The 18,684-nt window shown below is 34.1% G+C and overlaps 1 protein-coding gene across 1 annotated transcript in view; it reads right to left on the bottom strand.

Moving 5' to 3' along the window:
• Window positions 1-12,553, bottom strand: part of LOC117609815 (globin-1) — a 108,654-nt gene extending 96,101 nt beyond the window's left edge. The window contains exon 1 of the mRNA XM_034336528.2: window positions 12,130-12,553. The gene's annotated coding sequence lies outside the window, so the exon portion shown is untranslated. The remainder of the gene's footprint in view (window positions 1-12,129) is intronic.
• Window positions 12,554-18,684: the final 6,131 nt, after the last annotated feature.

Raw genomic sequence — 18,684 nt, forward strand, 5'->3', positions numbered from 1 at the left:
CCCGAGTTCTCAATTCTAACAGGGCCATTCGGAAACACACTCCTCGAATACGTTACCGTACACATCAATACATTTTTGAATGCGTCACTTAATATCAGCTTGAACATTCATGAATACTTCCAGAGTGACACCTTTGAATGCATTAGATATTCTCTCTTTCATATCTTCAATACTTATCGGCTGACTGTCACATTTTCCAAGCACCATAATTGTGTCGACAATTTCAGTAGGCAGATAATCACACATTTTGCTTGCTGTCCGTAATGATACTGGTACGATAATGAGAGACCTACGTTTGGGACATCGATATATTTATTTATGTTTTGATGACCGCTACGCGGAACCGCATTTGCCTACTTTTCAAAGAATACTACGCGAGTGTATCCACACTTACATACTTAATAATTCGCAATATTAAAATTTAAATATCTCCTAAAGTAATAGTTTTTCGACATAAATAGGTCAGTACATTTTTATTCAGAATAGCGAGATGCATCGAATAGTGCATAAAAAATTATATGATTCCATTTAGAACAATAAATATGACCTTCATGTGTCCTTTATGTATACTGTTGGTTTTTCTCTTTTAAGAAGAGAAAGTTTTTCATTCTTTTACAAAAACCATCGACGTACGTATTAAGTTTCTCTTTCGAGGCACAAGTCAAGAGGGTGCAGCTGTGTCCCTTCTTGGCTTATTTAGACAACGAATAGGACCGATAGAGTCTATGGGTACGTGACGAATTCTTCGTCACTGACCTGTTTGTAGTCTGACTGTTTCTTTCGAGCTGTACGGACATGTCCTTCCACGTGCTTAAATAAAGGTTTTATTTAAAGTATTTTCTTCTATTTTTATTTTTTTGTTTCACCACCTATTTCCAATATATACACTTACAAACAAAATAGTGGCACTGGATTACGTCCCCCTCGAAACAGAACAAGTTTCTCATGAAACATTTCTTCAAATAACGAATAGTTCTCGAGTAAATTGCATTTATTGATTAAAATGGGACACCCTGTATATAATCCTTAAGCTTAATGTCAGTAGCCATCCCCCAGCTCATGAAAAAGATACAAAAATCTTTGTATGGAACTGTGCGCTTCACAATTCCAGCGTCGTGGTGTTTGACTGTACCCTGAGTTGCATTGAACTTGTCGCAGTGAAGTTAGCCTCGCATTCACTCACCGACGCGGCGTGAATGCGTTAGTGAATTTGTAGCCAACTTCACTGCGACAAGTTCAATGCAACTCAGTGTACACTGAGTCCCATCGAAGTTGTCGCAGTGAAGTTGGCTACACATTTACTAACACATTCACACCGCGTCGTCGGCGCGGCGCCTCGCCGATCGGCTCACCGACGCGGCGTGAATCTGTTAGTGCGCCAATTTCACTGCGACAACTTCGATGGGACTCAGTGTACATACATACATACGCATGTGCACATATTTAGGAAGCTGCACGCGAGGCTGCGAGGGAGAGAGAGCACTGTCGCTTCCGCAGTGACGGTTTTTTAAAACAAAGGCCAAAAATTTTCTGAAGTAGCACCCCCACTAATTTTAGCTACGAGCCGCCACTGTCGCCAGTCAAGAAGTGTAGACAAGCATAACGGAATATTTCCAAAACAATTATAGGCATAGACAAATCACATGTGCGTAAATCACACGGTCGAGAACTGGGGACACGTGATCTGTGATTGGTGAAAGCATGTATGGAAGGTAGTAAGCCTCTGGGAAAAGTTATCAAAAGTCTACTGTAAAATCCTTTACTAACGAGGGGAACTACCCAAGTGTTACGCTCACTTATTAATGAAACTTTGCCACCTTGTAGAGTTCGGTGAGCTGAACACGCTTATACCTCATTTTGGGGGCAGATGGCTAATTGTTTAAAAGATATTAACAGTTAGTTATTCTTTACATTGTGAAGTATGACAAATTCACATATACCTCCACGGTTAAACATATAACTCGCAATCTAAAGGTCCACGGTTCAAATCCCTATTTCTGAACATATATATATTTTTTTTAAGATAATTTGTTTCTTTTTGAATAACTATTACAGCTGTACTATAATCATTGCATTTATTAATAATTAATTACATACGTTGTAATTTTTGTAGAATGTTTTCTATCCAGTACGTATAATACATTACCATCCTTACACGCGTTTATTTGTTATTACACAAATACTTGTATCTATTTACAATTATTGTAGCCACTTCAAGCGGCTAACACTCATTTTGGGACACCCTGTACAGCACATGCCGGCCTGAAAATCTCTCGTCCAGAAAGACGCTCACCCGTTACTTTTACGAGACGCTCCATCCTGCTTACTTTTGTTTGTAACTTCATGTAGTTTTTTACTTTATTTTGTTTCTTTTCTCATCTAACCGCGGTTTTTTTGAAAATTTTTCCACGAAAATTTCATCCTCAATCATTACTAGATGTAGGTAATGCCCCTGCACCTTCTTTTGTTAGTAAGTACTTTTGCTCACAGGTACACTGACAATGAGTTCTATCGAAGTTGTCGCAGTGAAGTTGGCGCACTAACACATTCACGCCGCGACGGTGAGCCGATGGGCAAGGCGGTGTGATTGTTTGTGAATGTGTAGCCAACTTCACTGCGACAACTTCGATGAGACTCAGTGTACAACTCATAAGAGGCAGGATTACTGGGCGAAGCTACCTTCCTCTCCTTCATTGTATTAATAAAAAAAAAATTTTTTTAAAAATAAATCACCGGAGACCGACATAGCAAATTAAATATGCTCTAATATTATTTTGAATAGTGTTATTGTTATACTGATCACATAATATAGCAAATAAAAAACTTGATATTTGAAAATTAATTGTCCCTATTGTTACTGTGTTAATTTTATCCTATGGCATTTTTTTGTCTGCACCATTTTAAAGAAAAATCACTTGTCCCGCGTGCGTGGAACACCCTGTAACTTTCCGTTTCGGCTATCTAGTTTCAAGACGTGACTTTTTCTAAAGAAGGAGGACGTATGAAACTCTGAACGAGTATCGTAGGTGACACTGTAACATCCACTCGTGCTTTTCAGCAAATGTTACATAAATCTTACTTTTCACGTCCCGAGCTCAAGTATGTGAACTAGAAAACTTGACCAATTAATAATAACGAGAATAAATATTGGTATCTGTCTTGAGAGAAAGAGTATTTGAAATAAAAGCTAAAAATACTTTGAAAAAATATTTTCTTAACTGCGAGAGATTGATTAATTGAAATAAGGTAGGTACATGTTACTATACATGAAGTACAAACAAAATAATTTACTGTTAAACTTATATTCTTCATAATATAATTATCATTCTTCTACAGTGCCGGACCAAAGGAAGATATAAGGGGGGCTACAGCCCCGAGCCCCACTTTCCAGAAGCCAAAAGATATTAAATGAAATTTCTGTTTACTATCACCCTTTTTCTTTACGACTGAATTTTATTTAATTTTATTTCGAACAAATTTCAATTTTTTAACCAAGTTTATCAACCAAAGAAACCTCGAAGGTTAAATAACCCCGGGTCCCAGAAATAGTTGTGCATGCTATATGGAACACACGTGAGTGCACACAATATGGAATATATTTCATGTTCAAAATCTTTTCAGAAGCAACGACAAAATTATTCAGTGCTCGTATAAATGATTGATTTCTGACCAAAGCAAGTGATATTTACAAAAGCTACTGTTTGCCAAGGAGGAAAAAGGAATAAGAGTGTGGTAGTTTCGCTGATACAGGTTCAACATGAGGTACACAATATAAAGAATTATCAGTGGACGATGTTAATGATGGTGTTGACAATAGTGACATAGTAATAGTTATTAATAGAAAATTAATTGAAATACAGGAAAAAGAAAAATTGAAAGGAAGAAATAAATCTCTAGCCCATTTCATACTCAGGACTAATTAGAAGACCCAGAAAGAATAAAATTTATAAACGTAAAAAGGACTGGAAAAAACGCTCTTTGCAACAAACAGCCTTATTGAAACAAAATTTGTTAAACCAGTTACACCCTTTTGATTTTCAAACCTTAAACAGTAAAGCATTGAAACGAATATGTAGACAAAGGATGTATAAAAAAAATATTGTACAAACAGGTTGAACAGGTTAACAGCTGATATTTTGTTTAATAAAAATTATGTAAATCTATTTTTACATTTCCCTCTTCGAAAATTCCCTTATTTGGAGTTGGATACATACATTCAGCTTAGTCAGTCTTCTAGAATATTTGATACCAACACGAAGTGAGGGCGCAGTCCGTCGAAACCGCGCAACGTACGGCCCAACCACTGCTTTTACTTTAAGTTTTGGGTATAAAAGGGTTGCGGCGAAGGCGGCTCCGGTCTAGTTAGAGACTAGAAAGGGTTCAGTACGCGTCAGTACGAATCGGAAAATTTCTACAACGAGAAAACTCTGCAAGATCGGGTATTCGAGTCCTCTTCGAACTAAACTTAACCATACAATACATCAGTCTGCTGTTAGGCAGTATTTTACCATCGTAGTCCGACCACCGCAGAGTGAGACAAAACGGCTTTCGGCGATCAAAAATCTGTAACTTCGGTTCTATTGGAAATATTTTGATGAAATTTTGGGAAGTTTTTGCTTATATTATGGTACTTAAGTTGTACCAATATAAATTATATTGAACTACAGTGTAACGCGTAATTAGTGTAAAGTGTAACGCGTTCAATATCCTTCACTTGTTGGACATATTTTATGTCATTTAACAAAAATTTGACTCAAAACTGTTAATAACTATAAGAGAAACATGTGTTATTATAATATATTTATTTATATTTATTATGATCTATACCAAATCATTCGTGAAAACAGTTTCGACAATTATGAAAATATATTATGACATATTGCAAGGACGAAATAAAGTTTTGGATGACGAATATACACGTGGAATGCAGTTAACTGGTTAATAATCGTATCTGGTACTGTTTTTCTCTATTATCGTGCGCAGCGGCCAAGATGGGTGTAATTTCATTCAATCGCCATTTTCTTGAAAAAGTGCAAAAACGTGCACCCAATTTTTCCAGATTCTGATAGAGGAAGGTTCACTCTTTCCTGTAGTAATAATTAAACATTCGCCAAGTGCCGGCATTTTTTTTAAATCAAACGCAAAGTTGAGATTTTAGTTAAATGTACTTCGTTTCAATCAGATCCTATTATTTAAAAAGTTGTTAACATTTTAACTTACTTTATACACTGAATAGAATCTATACTAATCTAGAAAACTTTATAATTCATTTGAATTTTATCTTTCCGAGTAAAATTCATTAGAATCGTACATTTAACTTACGGGTAATATCATCAGCGTTTCGTTCTGACGAATTTCTACTGACTTTGAGTGCGGACCATAGCAAAACGGAAGCAAATATGGAAAAACGGATTACACTACGTTAAACAACAGTTTATACTCTATTCATGTACGCAAATAGTTTTTCAATTTTCGAATTCACGAAAATCGACTTTTGATCGCCAAAAGCCGTTTTGTCCCACTGTGCGCCGTTTACACGCGTTCGTTAAAACCGAGAAGAATTCTTGTTTCGCGGAATTGAAACTCAATACTGTAACTCAATTCACTTTTCTTTTAATAAAGGTTGTAAATATAGAATTGTTCATTCAATACCGTGTCAAATTACACGTAACAATTGTGAATTCCCGATACAAGAGAATATACAATAGCGGTTTTCGTCATATTTTCTTATATTTAGTGATATGTAAAAAATCTACGAAAATGATCGGTTTTTTATTTTTTTAAGTACAGCGCACCGTACCGAAACATATGAAATAAATTTGAAATAATATCCACAATTAGTTATACTAATATTCAACTACTATAGAAGTAAAAATGTAGTCGCCCGAAAACTTTTACTCGAAATCTCCATTTTTCAACTTTTTTATTGCCTTTTTTGATTTTTTACGCTTAGGATTTGCAACCAAAGAAACTGAAAAAATTTGTGATAAATATTCGAAAGTGTAGCTCCTGTCAGAATCGAGCTAATTTTTTTTGTGTAGTTTCTTACAGTTAAAAAACATCATATTTAATATTATTATGGCAGCGCATCAACAAAAACAATGTCAATAAATATTTTTTTAAAGATTTTGTGTATGCGTTCACTGTGCGCGGTGAAAACTCGACGAAATAGAAAATATTCGGTTGAACAGTATCTAACATATTAAATTCGTTTTGCTGACTAGGGGGCTATGCTCCCCAGACCCCCCCTAATAACTACACTAACTAATACCAATAAATATGTTACTTTGTAAATTGTGTTTATTATTTCCTTATATTAAAACTGGGTATTGGTATTAGTTAGTGTAGTACTCAGGAGGGTCTGGGGGGCAGAGCCAGCAAAACGAATTTAATATGTTACTGTTCAACTCGTGGGAGATGTTTTGTTTTTTGTTTACATCTGGAATTGTCGTGGTAATATCTCAAAATTCGGACGACGTGATTACCACATGGCTGGTTATATTGCCGCACAGTTAACGCGTACATGCCATTTTCGATGCTATTCAGCAATTTTATAATGAAGAATTGTCAAAATAGTTTGTATGTCTATTGTATTTTGAAAGAACAGAATATTTCTTTCAGGAACCTTGAAAAAAAGTTCGAAAGATCGACGAATAAAAATCTTTAACAAAATATTTATTGACATTGTTTTTGTTGATGCGCTGCTATAATAACATTAAATATGATGTTTTTTAACTGTAAGAAACCACACCAAAAAAAATCAGCTCGATTCTGACAGGAGTTACACTTCCGAATATTTACCAAATTTTTAATCATAAATAAACGTGTCTAGAATATTCTGGAATTTTTTCAGATTTTTCGCATACCACTAAATAGGGAAAATATGACAAAATCGCTATTTCCATTTTACCCTGTAACTACCCTTCCGGTTGAGATACAGGGTTGAAACTTGGTGTACAACGAATTCTTTTGGTAAGCTATTAAATGGTGTATTGCCGCGTAATCCCAGCTTAAGAGCACTTTTGACTATTTTATCCGGCTATAACCTTTTGTGAATTTAAATAATTCCAACCAAAATAATTTCCGATTCGATCCGAGTACCCGAAATCTTCAGGTTTTCGCACATGTATATCTAACAGCATTAGAGTATAGTTTGTTAAAAGAAAATTTTTTGTTTTACAGTGTTTTAACCAAAAATTGCAACGAGCTAACAAATAATGAATATTTTTGATAAAAGCAGCCTAATCTACCTTATTTTCTGTTCCATGAATTCGTTCTTTTAGATCATTCCGCAAATAATGTCGTTACTTATCTTTTATTCAAATAAATGAGTAGATAAAGTACCATCTGTTTCAGATTTTCAAATGAAAATCAAACGAAAATTGCTATTGCTCGCATTTGATAATTTGGCAGATTGCAACTGTATGAGTATAAACGTATTATATTACAATGAAATTATAGTACAATGAAATATAATGTTTCAGTTTTATTTATTATTACCATTTTGATAAGAAATTACTTGGTAATAATGAAAATTTAAGAAGAGGTACACGAATATTTGAAATTTGAAAAACACTAAGGACATATATGAATATATAAAACCTATAACGTATAAATAAACAAAATCAAACATTTAAAATATGCTAAATGTTTAAAAGTTTCGAAATAAAATAATAGTTCTCAGCAGCGTAAGAGAGGAAACATACATAGAAGTATGTACATGTATACGTGAGCATCCACAGATGTGAAGAACATCAACCCTTTGTGTTTTTCTGAACTTTTTTCCGAATATTTATTTTCTTCAATTAATACCTTAAATATTTGACTCAGGAAACAATTATGTATAAATTGAAGTAGAGCCCTCGATTAGTATCTTAGAATTTTCTTAGATTTTTTGAAAGCCAAGAACAATAAAAAATTTAATCATAGACATAATAATGACCCAGATTGCGTACAAAAGTTGCAAAAAATGTGTTTGCACATGAAGGGTTAATAATAACAATAGTATACAGGGTGAGTCAGATAAAGTGTTATAAATTATCACCTCAGAAACTCTAGCAGCTATCGACCTAATTCTTTTTTTAAATTAAATAATACAAAATACATGATTGTGTGGTATAATTTTTTTAATGATTCTACTACCATGGAGTCAGAATAAACCTACGTCGTCTTTTTTAAATGGGATACTATATTAATTTCTTTTTATCTACATAGCTTTTATCAAAGTGGATAACGTTTACTGGAACCATTTTTTTATATTCCTAATAGTTAACGATTTATGGCAAAGTTGATGGAGCAAATTGAAAGAAGAATTAAAATATATGTATTTATTTCCTTAAAATTTATTTTATTAAATACTGAAGATGACAATTTACTTGTGAACACGTATTTATTCTTTTCATAATATTATGACGTACATGAGACACTATTGTTGCATTTACCAGCTGACATGCATTTTGTACTCGAGTTTTCATACCTTCTTTTATGGTAAGTGAAGTTTCCATTACCTTATGCTTCAAATACCCTTACAAGAAAAAGTCGAATGCAAAATGCTTGTAAGTCGGTACCTGCAATAATATTGTTCGATATAGAATATTATAACAGATATAATATTAAAAAAAAAGAAATACATGTTTACAAGTAAATGGCCGACATTTTCAATATTTAATAAGATTAATTTTAAAACAATGTTTCTTTCTCTTTGGGAGATATTCCCTTCGTCATAAATTGTTAACTATTAGGAACATTAAAATATGCTTCGTGTAAATGTTATCCAGTTTGATAATACGTATTTAACCCTTAGCTGGTACTATGGGGTATCAGATGACCTCAGCTCATTAAGGTTTTTTCTTTTTTGGCTAAAATTCGTCCTTTTAAATAAATACCTTTTTTGAAACCACAGCTTTTGTACTATTCTTTCCCTTAAAATGTTCCATTTCAAGAGTGTCCAGCTAAAATCTTAGCTTTTCATGTGAAAATTTGAAAAAATTATGAATTTTTCTGTGAAAACTGGCATTTTTTCGATTTTTCTACGTTTTTCAATTTTTTCTTCATATTCAATATTTAATTTTACTAAAATTTGCTATGAAATATGTTAAAACAACTTTTAAAGATTATCTAGGAATTTTGTCAAGTTAAAATAATGAATATCTTCGTCGCAGGAAATATTTTAATAGTTGGGGTTTTAAACATCCCAGTGTGCCAGCTAAGGGTTAAATAAAAAGAAATTAGTATAGCATTTTATTTTAAAAAACGTCGTACGCTTTATTCTGACTCCACTTTAGAAAAATTTTGTATACACCTGACAGTCAAGCACTTTGTACTATTTAATTTAAAAAAGAATTAGGTTGATAGCTGCTACGGTTTCCGAGATAGTACTTTGTAACACTTTATCTGACTCACCCTCTATAATCAATGTTAATTACAGACTACATCAAACCATGCATTTACAATTTAGAATTACTACTCAACCATTAGATGCGTTTCAAATTCAAATAGTTCAGCTTTACTAAATTTATCGTATCATTACATTTGACGTGAATTGTGTGGTGCATAAGAACTGAACGTACACTTGCGATCAAATCTGGCTTTCTCAGGAAAAATGATGATGTCCTGGGATCTCACCCTTTCTAATGGGCATCCTTGGAGAAAATGACAATGTAGGGTAGGGGGACCATTACAGGAATCTGGCCTTATCATTTGCATGCAAACGTTTACGCGAAAAAATTTGAATTGATATTTATTTATTATTCAAATTTCTCAATTATATAATAATTTTTATAATATATAATAATTAATAGAATCATTTTTTTTCTAAATTACTTTTAATATTAATATCATCAAAATTAAGATTTTGAGAATCTATTGCCATTTTCTTTAGCCTGATCTGATCACGAGTGTAGCATAGCACATTTAATTCCCTTTCTCTTCTAATCACTATAGATTCGAAAAAGTAGACAAATATTGGAAAGTTAGAACGATAGTAAATACTATTGTATTTTGGAAAAAATAGTAAATTTATAGAATTATCAAAAATTTCAAGCATTTTATAGAATAATAACGTATTATAGAAACATCGGAAGACATTCCGGAACGTTGCCGGAAAAAGTTTAGCTACACATCAACGAAACTAAAATTTTCTGTGTATAAATTAATTGGTACAGATAAATATCACTAACTGGGAATTGACAATTTAGCCAGAATGCTTATAATTTATTGTAAGTGTTTCATATGACGAATCAGAATAATCGTAAAAGTATTGTTAAATGTATTGATTGTTACATATTATAATATATGATTGCTAATATTCGTATATTTGCATAAATATCATATGCTTCCTGTATGTTTAACGCGTATAAACATCGTACCCTCCTGGTTAGCTACATATTTACCCTAAACGAGTATTGTTGCCTTGCTTGCAATTCCGTCACCACTGAAATTGAAGATAACCATAAATTGCACTATTTATTTTTAAATATAAAATTTGCAGTTATCAGAAACGAGGCAAACAACTACATCAATGAAAATGACTGATTTTGTAAATTATGGAAAGCATCGCAAATAATCAAAAGACGATTTAATTTAATAGTTAACCCTTTAACTTTCGTCCAGTTTATATTCATTAATCAGAATTATTTCGTTATTTTCTCTAAGTCCAAATATGAATTCTTCGTGTTTCTTATATACAGTGAGTGTAAATAGTGTTTGGACACCGTTTAAAACAGAATACCTTAAAATTGGATCGAATGACTTGAGGTTTTTCGAGAAGTTATACAAATTAATTTACTAAGATATGTGCTTTTGTCGTTTTAAAAAATTACAATTTGTTGAAATCGTGAAAGAAAATAGTGAAGGGTAATTTTTCATCTTTTTTATGTGAGCCTATAACGAAAATTTAAAATATGTCTTTCGTAGATACAGATATGTTGAAAAGTATGCTAAAAATTTCATCTTGCATTTAAAAGTCATAACTACTCCATATTCCAATTAAAAATGACTCAACAGTAATCTATTACGTTTCTTTTTATACATTGTCATTAAAGAAAACGCAGTATCACTATTTATCTAGTACCTGTAATAATTGTTTGCTGAATGATTTTTTTTTTATTAATATAGGGTGAGGCGTTAAACCTCATCGAAAATATTTCCGCTATTTTTACAGATATGAAAATTGCACGATATCATGGGAAATATAATATTTCGGCAAATAATCTGTTTGTAAGTGGAGGAATATTTAAAATTCCAAGGTCACCTTCATTTTTCTGGGTGACATTCCATGCTTTTTCATTTACAGCGTGATAGGAATGTTGAGACAATGTCAGTAATGTGCAATGCAATGTCTTTCGATGCCTTAAACAATACACAAAAGCACACTTGTTGTGTTGTATACATGAAAGCTTATGTATCTAACTGTATAATTTAAAAATAGTAACTTGGTTTGTTGCAAAACATTTTGGCATTTAAAACGATTTAAAATTTAGTTAAGCGAAAAGGGAAAATGCTAATAAAAATAAAAATCGTGAAGAAGAATATGTGAAAAGTGAAAAAGATTTAACTGTCATCGAGGAAATCGCGTCTGAATGATATGAAAACAGAGTGGAAAGCTGAAAAATGCGAGAACATTCAACTGCCATCGAGAAAGTCGCGTCTAAATGATATAAAAACAGAATAGAAAGCAGAGAAATACGAAAAGTCAAACAAACGTCCAAAGCAAATTCGGTGTACCATTGTTGAAATGTTTAAAACGTATTCAATTTACCAAATATACTTTCCTCTTTTGTGTTGTTTCAGTGTTTTCAATGGTATTTTAGAAGAAGAACACAAAGCTAGAGGCACAAAGGAACAAAAGGATGAGAGGGAGGCGATCAAATTTCAAAAACGAGAATGTCTGAGTGAAAGAAAAGAAAGTGACAAGGTAGAACGAGGGAAGGAAAGGATGTATACGCACAAACACCAACATTTAAAATCACCAGACACAGTTAACAAGTGTCTTTGCACGAGTATCGATCACTTCACGAGAAGAGGGTCGATCAGGGGTGGTTTTAGCGAAAAATGGTTAAGAACCGGTCCACTGTGATTGATCCCCGTCCTTCGAAAGGATAGAGGAAAGGTAAGACAACGAAGAATCACCTGGTATCTGAAAATGCGATTTCCCTCGAACCGCCGCGCCGCGTACTTGAATCGTCTACCCGGTCTACCGAATCGATTCATACGATCTAAAAGCTGTGCCTACGCTTCCCCCTTGGTTACGTCCTCTTCCTCGTCAGCGAAACGCTGCTGCACTATCTTCCCTCTTCCTCATTTCGTATTAAGGAAGAGAGACGCGAACATCGTTGGCGCGCACGTATCCTCACTGTCGAAAGCTCCTTATTCCGCGTGTATACGCGTACATTCCTTGCGAATATGCCCGATTCAGCTTGACGAGCAGGCTCATCCGCGAGAGGAACGGCTCGGCGGAGCCTGTCACGAGCTCTGCTCGCGGTTCCTGTTACTTTTATTTTCTCTATCTTTAGAATGGTTCGCGGGGATGATTCGCGCGGCTGTGTTGCCTTCAGCCCAGACGAGCCGAGACTGAGCCACCAGTAACAAGTGCTCAGGACGAGCGCGCACATGCGCAGCCACGCTCACCCCCTTGTCTTTTCGGCCTCCCCTTCTAAACCCCCTCGTCAACCTTGCTCGATACAACCTGCGACCAATTAATCGAGCACTTTGCATTTTTCTTCGCCGACTGAACCACCTTTTTTTTTTTTACTACTTCCCGACTGTTTCCGTCGACGGCTTGGACAACGGAGGGGATAAATAAGGGCGCAGTTCGAGTTTACAATTAGTTTCAGTTTTTTTTGAATCAGCAAAATGTTTCCACACTGGATATAAGACAGGAAATGAAGGGGTGATTCGATCTAGCACGACTCGACTGACTGGAAAAGCAAGATTCTTTTTTGTTCGATTGGGTGTATGCGTGTTTGAAGATCGAACGAGTAGGTTAGACTTGTTTTTCTGATCAATCTTTTACCACTGACAAGAAAGGTGTTCGGAGTTACAACTTTCGTAGGCAACCTGGGTCATTAATGTCCGCGACTAATTTCTTTTTACTGTTCTTGGCTTTAAAGAAGTCTAATAAATTCTGGGATACTTATTAAGGGCTCTAGTTTAATGTACATATATATAGAGTGTCTCAGCCGATTCCTCGGTATTGTGGCAAGTAGTGAAAAATGTTTCATAGGGAACTTAAATGGTATCGAGTGGGACATGTTCTGGTGTTATTAGTTTTTTCGTACGTAGACGCGTTAAGAATATATGAAGGTCAACTTTGTTTTTTTAAATGGAATTGGGTACTTTTTTATGCAGTTAGACATTCTTTATAAAAAAGTACTAACCTATGTATGTCGAAAAGCTAGTAGTTTATGAGATATTTCAATTTAAATATTTTTAACATTCGTACTGACATTAACGTTTATTTACAAGTATGGTTCAACATAACGACCATTTGCATCACAGCATATTTGAAATCGATGAAGTAAGGACTGGTCTACGTTATTTAATGTAACGGCTGATATTTTGTCACATTCGTCGATAATACGCTGCTTCATATCAGTCACTGTAGTTGAATCTTTCGCATATACTTTATCCTTTAAATAGCCAGTCCTTACTTCATCGATTTCAAAAATGTTGTGATGCAAATGGTCGTTATATTGAACCATACCTATAAATAAATGCTAATGTCAGTACGAATTTTAGAATTATTTAAATTGAAATATCTCCTAAACTACTAGCTTTTTGACATACATAGGTCAGTACTTTTTTATAAAGAATGTCTAGCTGCGTCGTTTGATGCATAAAAAAGTACCCCAGTCCATTTAAAAAACAAAGTTGTCCTTCATATATCCTTGATGCGTCTACGTACGAAAAAATTAATAACACCAGAACATGCCTCACTCGATACCATTTAAGTTCCCTATGAAACATTTTTCACTACGTGCCACAATACCGAGGAGATCAAGATGTCAAAATCGGCTGAGACATCCTGTATAGTTCCATGAGTCAAATGTTTAATGGATTAATTAGGAAAAATAAATGTTTAGAATAGTATAAAATTTAGAAAATGAAAATAATATGAAATATGAAATACAAAATTAAATTAAAATTATGGCTCTCTTCATGGTCCGACGTACGAATTGTTGATTTTTTTAACTTCGTACCTTAATACTTTTGTATGGCAAGATGATCTTCTTGGACAAAATCAGGAAAATTGATGTTACAATGAATGGTAAAAAATACAATTTGTTTGATTCGGTTAAACAATTTCATGGTGGTAAAGCATTTCCAAAAGCTATTGAAATTATTTTGCCAAACCCTATCTTGAATAGGGTTTCAAGATATAAAACCTTAAGAATATTGCCATTAACTCATTTAAAATAGCACGTACTACAAAAATATATTATAGAAAGTAAAATAATGTTTATCATAAAATTTATGTATACCAAAAAAATACGAATCATAGAATAAAAAATTTCAAGCATGATTTTTTTAAATGTAAAAGTGGCATCTTACAATCAACATAAACAATTTTTATGGAGATAAAATGTTTAATTCTCGTGATGCAACAAATTGATGTTAAAGATTTTCTTATAAAAATTGTAACTTTGTTCATAAAAAATTTAAAAGTAACTTGGAAAAATGTTTAAGGATATGCTTCTCGTGATTGTGATCAGTTAAATTTTTCGAAATATTCCACTTCCCCTAGAAAAACCAGACTACGTGCACGAAGTCGATGCAAATGGGCTAAAGTTTGACTGTCTTTCAGTATGCGGCTTATCTTCGAGATTGAAATTCTTCATTCGAAACTTTGGAAACCATCTTTGAACCATGTTGACTTCTACAATCCTCTTTTAATATTCTACACAACTCTTTCATATCTGTAATTGTATTATTGCAACTACTTTAGATAAATTCTATTAACCTTCATATTTAAACACACTAAACTTAAGAATAAATAAGAATGAATTAAGGGTAAACACGAGGGATGGCCCATCCCGAATTGATCTTGGGGGCGTCACGTGGGGAAACTGATTGTGAGTAATTCTGAGAGATGCTTGTCCCTCTTGCATGGAAAGGCGCAATCGTTAGGCAGCCATGTTGACATGAGAAGGTTCAAATATTGCGATTTCTCTGATAAAGTATTATAGTAAACTCGAAAGATCAGCGCCGAATTAAATGGAGATTTAAGAGAGGCTACAGCCCCGGGTCCCACTTTGCAGGAGGCTCCGTTATATCTTCCATTTACTGTACCAAAAAATATTTAATTTAATTTTTTTACTATTGTAGCAACAGAAAAAAGCGTTTCGTCTCGGGATCGTCTGCCAGACTCGTTAGTGGAGCTGGTGATAGACGATCCCTGCTCCAGATGCCCGTAACACCGCTTTTCGGAACTTCTATGTATATCCGAATCGCATATTGGGTGATCGCCAGCGAGAACAGTACCGACCGCGCAGCCACCTGGTGGTCGTCGGCCGAGCCAAGGGCGTATGGCGAGACCTAGCATCTTCCCCTTCCATTAACCGCCTAAACTATTGCCTTTTCTCTTTACGATTAAATGTTATTTAATTCTATTTAGAATAAATTTTAGTTTTTAAATCGAGTCTATTTACCAAGGAGGTTTTCGAAAGTTCAACAGCCCCGGGACCCCAGAAGTCTTAATTCGGTCCTGCGAAACGTATGTGATTGAAATAATGGCATCGTTTTTTTACATTAACAATCATATTGTTTTTTTCACAAAATACCACAGGAACTTATTTACACGCTTAATACATATATATAATGACAATACCATAATATATGTTGCATAGCAATAGATTGCAAATAACGATGAAAGTGATTTGATTTCATGTCATGATAATAAATGTCTTGATTTTCTGTAACATGAAAACGTACCATAATGTAGGGTACAAGTGTTATGGACAAGTGGCCGTAATAGCGGAAGGCGCAGCTCGTTCACCTAACACGAAGCAGACTGGTTCTTTAACAGCTCAATACGACATTCATTTCCAAGGTTTCATTTTAACAAAGGATTTATTTGTAAAGAGAATTTCAAAAATAGAGATAGTCTAATTTTTTTTTAATTGATAAACGATTTGACTTTTGTTACATTTGGGAAACGTCAGGAGATCGAATGAAATTAATGTGTTTCTATATATTTTGACCCGCAAAATCTGGAAATAGCGATAAAAATTATACTCGACGCATTTTAACATGTTATCATATAAAAATAGTATTGCTGATATGTACATATACGCCTTTTTAGGTTGCAGTAAGCAAGTAAATCAATATAGGTAAATGACTTTTTTATAAGCGCAACGAATTTAATATTTATCGAGATGTGCATACAAAATGATATTTATATTGTAGGTGTTTAGTGGGGGAGAGAGGGTTTCGTCTCTCCGGACGCCTTTAGTTTGGGCCGGGACCGCTAGGTGGCGGCGAAATGACAGTGACAGTGTTCTCGCAAGCGGTCGCCCGGCATGCAGTTCGAATATATAGAAGTTCCGAATGACGGTATGATACCCTACTTTTTCTCCCCTCTCCTACAAAATACAAATGTGCACGTGAGCACATGTGCCGTTGAATGATACACAGAAAAACACTAGATTTTTTGAAAGAGATAAATAATTTGATGTGATAATGTGTTTAAAACTGAAAAATTTTCCCCGCTTTAGAAGCAATTTTCATGGCTATTTTCAGGTTCTGCGAATTAAAACACTTAGAAAAATATTAATTTAACTCGATTTCCTAACGGTTGTGAAATTGCTCTGTTACATACATATCTTTCTTTCCTTATTTGAAGTAGGACACTCGCGTTGGGGTTAGAACAATTCTGAAAAATTCGAGAGTAACGCGAAGGAGACATCTTCGCTATGAAAACCTTTGTATAATACATACTGCACTGGGTAAACCTGAAAAGATGTGATTTGGGAGGAATACAGGTTTGATTGGTCAATAGTGGAGTAGGACCACCTCATAACAATTTTCTTTATTTTCATTACTCTCTCTAAACGGATTCATTTAAGAAGATTGTTTGTACAAAGAAACTCTGTTAAGCATTGCTTATTGTTAGTATACAGTACGTATAATTATTGATAGGCATTATTTTACCGTTGCCTTTGTAAGTACCTTTGTTTTCATGTTTACATTAGAGGAGAGAAGAACTAAATTCTTGCTTCATTGGAATCGCAATTAACTCTATTGTACTTGAATTAATTCTATTGCACTCAAGTAATTCTTGTAATTTAGAGTCTCGTAGTCACCACGAAAAGTATCCTAAATATTTGTAAGATTCTCGTACTTAAGAATTTATTTATTCAATTTACATTCATTTTATATCATATCGTTTAATTATAAAACAGAACTCAAAAAGGTATATATCTGAGATAACGCAGTATAAAAAACGTTAATAATTTACTTCACGTCACTAGACGTTAAAAGATACGTTCTCTCGGCAATTAGATTTAAGTGCGTCTTCATTGGGATTACCCCGGACCGAGACAACGCTTCTACGAGCCGATCCGCGTAGCGAAAGGGTTAATATTAAAAAATCAACGTTTCACATAAAAAATGAAATATTATTGCAATAGATCAATTCTTCTAAATTGAATTAAAAAGAAAATGAAATTAATTTGTAAATGATTTTCAAGAGAACAAGTACATGAGTAAAGTCAGTCTTTATGGAAATAAACAAAAAATTCAAAGGATTGCATGAAAACAATTTTTTTTCTCGAATGGTGAAAGTAATAATTCTACCTATCATCTCCATCTGAAGTGAAATTTCTTTTGTCTGTAAAGATGATATTTCTATGAGTACCTTTCCTTGCAATAAACATGTTCTCATAAATTGCTTCAGTTTTGTTCCGATAAAAATGATCGCTGTTTGGATTTCCTATTATTCTTATTAGAAAGAATTACTTCATGCCGGAATAAATAGAACGTCTTGCAGTAATCGCCTCCACATGTGAGGGTCTCATCTGAAATTCCTTCTTTCTACAGAAGTACAAGGTAACTGTTGTTTGACTGCGTCTATTCTCAGCCTAATATAGGTTAATGACCATTTTCCAAGCTCCAGTTATTGCTGCCAGCTATGGCACAGTAGGGGTAAAAGAATCTCTTCCTTCTAAGCTCGCTATAATTGATCTACATAGTAACAGGTTTCAATTCCATCTGATGATTGAATTGTTCGTCTTTAGTCAATGGTAATTGTAGAATCAGAAGATTCAGATCCTAAAAATTGTTTAGGTATTACAAGTAAATTTTAAATTTTATAAAAAAGGGTGTACTGTCCTCTGATTGTAAGAAGTCTCGCGGGACGGCACAAGGGTAAAAGAGGGTATTATGCACACATCAACAGATTCTATAATTTTACACGAGTCTAATTAATAGATGCGACCGATTCAACCCAGCTTCTGGATCCGCCGTTGACCAGTGGTGACTCTTTTTGTGATATTATAAAGAGTATTGCGAAACGCTCCTTCAATATTCAAAGAGATACTTAAGATTAGTTCTTCCATCGTCACGATCTCAAGTTTCCTGACTAGCTTATGAAATATCGTTTCGACGGATTTATCGGTCAACATACATAGCGCCTTTATACATAGCTCGCCATAAAAATTTCCGGTCTGAGATAATAGCAAAAGTTGA

This window comes from Osmia lignaria, chromosome 5 (assembly GCF_051020975.1).
Source record: "Osmia lignaria lignaria isolate PbOS001 chromosome 5, iyOsmLign1, whole genome shotgun sequence".
NCBI lineage: Eukaryota > Metazoa > Arthropoda > Insecta > Hymenoptera > Megachilidae > Osmia > Osmia lignaria.